General features: G+C 27.9%; 1 long non-coding RNA gene across 1 annotated transcript; it reads right to left on the bottom strand.

Annotated features, from left to right (window-relative positions):
• Window positions 1-1677: 1677 nt before the first annotated feature.
• Window positions 1678-3230, bottom strand: LOC115717343 (uncharacterized). Its single transcript, XR_004011737.2, has 2 exons — window positions 3092-3230; window positions 1678-1993 (listed from the first exon to the last, which is right to left on the bottom strand). It is a non-coding gene; the product is annotated as an uncharacterized LOC115717343 (long non-coding RNA).
• Window positions 3231-4537: the final 1307 nt, after the last annotated feature.

Genomic DNA, 4537 nt, shown 5'->3' with positions numbered 1-4537 from the left:
ATATAATTGTGTATATATAAGTCATAACAAAATAATATTTATTATTTACTTATAGAATATTTAGTGAAACAAAGATGTAAGTTTTGCAAAATTTAAAACAAACATTATGTAACAAAAATTAAAAAAAATGTGCAAGACACGTATACTTAGTTTTATTTTAAGTTATTTATAAAAGAAATGACAAATTAAAAATAAATAATATATCTCTATCCAAGGACATAATAGTCATGTTTCTAAACCAACATTTTTAAGCAATAGAAGTGCACACTACCATTCTAAATGAGCATGTTTAATTTAGTGTAATGGAAATTGTAATGGAATCATTATTACCATTACATTGTTTGCTTTCATTTTTAAAGCTTTGTAATGCCTTTATATTGTAATGGTCATTACAGTATGTATTGTAATCCACATTATATTATGAAACCAATATAATGATGATTACATTGTTAGAAAATATCTCTTTTGTCTTTTTTTGTTACTTTAATTTAAATTTTAAATATTAAAAATAATAAAACTAAAAGTATTTTTGTCAATATACGACTTGTTTTATTTGAATACAATGTTCATTACAGAGTTAAACCAATCATCAAAATACCATTCTTATTACAATTCTTATTCCATTATATTACCATTCATATTACAATTACCATTCCCATTACATTATATTACATTAAAGCAAATACCACCATAATATAAAGGAAACTTAAAAGAAAAAAAGAATTAATTTTTGTTTTATTATGAATCAAGAATACATAGTTAGTATTTATACTTAATGGAAAAACCAGCTAGAGCCAATGAGCCACTGAGGTACAAAGAGTTACAATTAATATCATACTGTATTTGACTCTAATCTAACAATCATAACAAACTCAAACCTTTCTCTGCAATATTTTTTTTATAACCAGAGCTCAATCCATCCTGAAAACAAAATAAAGCAAATAGTCGGTAAATATAAATCACCAAATTAAATATAACTATGTGTATAAATATATATATAGATATACAAATATACATACACTACATTTTTCTTTTTTCTCATGCTAAAAACAAAAGAGCATCTGTATCTTATTGTGGAATTTACAATTGAAATGCAACATGAGATAAAATTTTAAGCACCACCATAGGCTGAAAAAGAGCAATAAACAGGGGTAGCTCTTTATCTTGAAATATCTGACCCTGCAACATACACTGTTACGTTCAAGTCTTAAATTCAAAAATTATTTTGTATACCTCTTTAACAATATTTGTTTAAAAATTTCTAAACTGTTGCATCATTATGTTAATAAACTAAAATTATACTTGAGTAATCTAATATTAGGTTGTTTAAACCGTAGAGTAAATTGTTAAATTAAGTGAAGTTAGTTGTGTGTCAACTGTTAACCGGACATAATTGCCACTATTCTCTGTCAAGTCATATTTAAAATGTGAATCATAAGTTCATTTTATTTGAAAATGGTATTTCATTTACTTAATTGGCTGTAGACCAATTATAAAATGTTCTTTAGAGAAATTATAAAAGAGTTTGCAAATTACCTGTGAGAGATTTATCAGCATAATCCACTCTCTTGGTTATGCTCACCATCAAAAATGGCAATCTCAACCACTAAAGAATCATAGTACAAACATAACATCAATTTCATGTCATTCACCTAAATTAATTAAGATAAACAAAAGTGAGGAGATAATATATTTTCATTCTTTTTTACTAATGTAATTTCTACAAATTAACTTACAATAAAAATAATTAAACAAACATGAAATTTGCTATTCAATTAATATATATATTTTAGGACAAAACTCTATATTTATAGAAGGATAAATTCTATCTATTCTTCATGTTATTACATTCATTCTAACCATTAATAGGCCAGTTCAAAACTAATGAAAGAGAAAAAGGAAAAACAAAATTAAAACATCAAATTAAATTGCATCATATCTTCACCTCTACTCCCCCGTTCGTTTTTTCTTTTCCACTGCTGTTTTTATGGAACTGCAAAAAAAAAAAAAATGGTTTAAATGATAATGGTGACACAACTATCTTACCAAAAACTAATACGAATTTACAAAAATTCAATTACTATAAATAATAAAGATAACTATACAATAGCTATATTATATAATAGCTATAAATAACAAAGATATAGCTGTGCAAAATCTGATAGTTATAAAATGCATCAACTAAATACCAATCACGCATTTGAAAATAAAAATGATTAGATGAGCACAAATCCAAACACTTAAAGATCTTAAAGGATTGACATTGTAAAAGTAAGGTTATATAATATAAAGAGAACTATTATGCATGAAACTAATAATACTACTCTAAATATCTAAGAATCCCATATATAACAAATAGAAAAGTTAAATCTTAATATAAATCTAATTAAGATGTAGAAGCATACTCTGGCAATAAACCAGATAGAGTAATACACTTAAATCTGTAGATTTAAAATTAGTTAAACTTAATCATATAAAAAGTACTACTTTGAAACTTTATGTACAAATAAATAATTAAAAGAGCTAACAATTCTCAATATCAATTTCCTTATGCATATAATAAAAATATGAATTTTGTGTGTCAAATAAAATATAATGCAAGACCAGTAGCTGTAATCAAATAATTTAAAAGCTATGGTTCTCTCAAAGCATAGTTTAAAGACTGAAAATACACCTGGAAGAACCAATAGCCAATCCCCTGAATTTTTTTTTTTATAAATTGCTCTTCGGTCACATCATAAGGTATATTTCTCATTGTATCAAATTTCAATCAGATGATATTTATCCCTAAATTAGAACCAAACAACAAATAGAAGAACCCTTAATATAAACTATAGGGATTGAAAAGCTTAGAAATTTCAAAATTAAAATTGCCACTAAGATTTCAGTCAAAAGTTTTTAAAGAAAGAGAAAGACAAAGTAATATTCTCGATACCTAAAAAAAGAGAACAAAAATGAACAAAAACTACCAAGAGAAAAAACTCATCATAATAACATCCAAATAAAAAGCTAAAAAATTGTTATACAATTATTTTTAAAATATCCTACGGACGTTGCTTATCTAAAGAAAAAAAAAAGAAGGATCTCATACCATCTCTGCAATTTCATTCTGCCCGAAAAAACCCTAGAATCCCAATTTGAAATTATCTGAAGCGATCGCCATGGGGAACACCGAGAAGCTGCTTAATCAGATCATGGAGTTGAAATTCACAGCCAAATCGCTGCAACGCCAGGCCCGAAAATGCGAGAAAGAAGATGAGTCGGAGAAGATCAAGATCAAGAAGGCCATGGAAAAAGGCAACATCGACGGCACTCGAATATACACCGAAAATGCCATTCGTAAACGAACCGAGCAAATGAATTATCTCCGGATGTCTTCGCGCCTCGATGCCGTCGTGGCTCGCCTAGACACCCAAGCCAAGATGACCACCATTAACAAGTCCTTTACATTCTGCAACTTGAAAGAAAAAGGGTTACAAATTGTACATAATAAGTTTATTAAACCTAAAGCTTACTCATTTTCATAGTGAAGTTTGACATGTTAATTTTTTTTTTCTGTATCTTATCATTTACTAATTCTTAACATTCCTAAATTAAATCCCAAAATAATCCTTTGGTCAATCCAAAAAGCATCCACAAAGTCTAAAATAATACCATGAATATATTTATATATATATATAAACTACTATGCCCTTAAAGTTGAAAATCAGATTTCGGAGTATAAAGATAATAATATCTATCAATCCAGTTCGTAAAATTGAAAACCTGCTAACGAAACTAATCAAGTGATTTTGAGGTTGAGATGGACCGACGATGAGACGAGAAAGAGAGCGGCGTTGGAGTTCAAGGTGGATGAAATGAGGGCTGAAACGAAATGGGCGTCGGAGTTCAGAGAGAGAGAGAGAGCGGCGCCAGAGTTCTCATGAATGAATATTGACAGAGCCAAAAAATTGATTTCTTTCTAAAATTTTCGATCGAGCAGGCTGCCATTGATCAATCAAAGGTGAAGATTTTTTATCAAATAAAAAAGCCCAAAAATTTACGATTTTTGACAGATTAGTGGTAAAATTAGATCAGTACCTGGCACCAATATCAGTCACTAACTTTCACTTACAATTGAACCCGTATTGTTAATTTTGATCTTGATCTTCTTTTCAAAAGCTTCCTGTGAAAATGAAAAAAATGTTAGATCGAAAATACGAATTCAAGTAGAAATAATCGATGGCTTGGGAGAGTACTTGTCTTGGGTAGTTCATGGCTTGAAAGAGTTAGGGTTTTAAAGGGTTCAATTTATATTTTATAAAACTAACGATAGAACAACCTAGAAAATAATTTTGCATTTAGTTTACCTCTTTTGCATTCAATCGCAGCAATGGAAGTGAAAAATAATATAAAATTGCAATTTACCATAATTTTTGAAAAATTAGTTACAATAACTTTTGTGAGTATTTATATGGGTGAAATTAATGAGATATAATTAATAGTTTTTTAATCAGGATATTCTGTTAAATAATAGAATATTCTGTTAAAATTTAAC

Source organism: Cannabis sativa, chromosome 5 (assembly GCF_029168945.1).
Source record: "Cannabis sativa cultivar Pink pepper isolate KNU-18-1 chromosome 5, ASM2916894v1, whole genome shotgun sequence".
Classification (NCBI taxonomy): domain Eukaryota; kingdom Viridiplantae; phylum Streptophyta; class Magnoliopsida; order Rosales; family Cannabaceae; genus Cannabis; species Cannabis sativa.
This window is presented reverse-complemented; position numbering and strand designations above follow the sequence as displayed.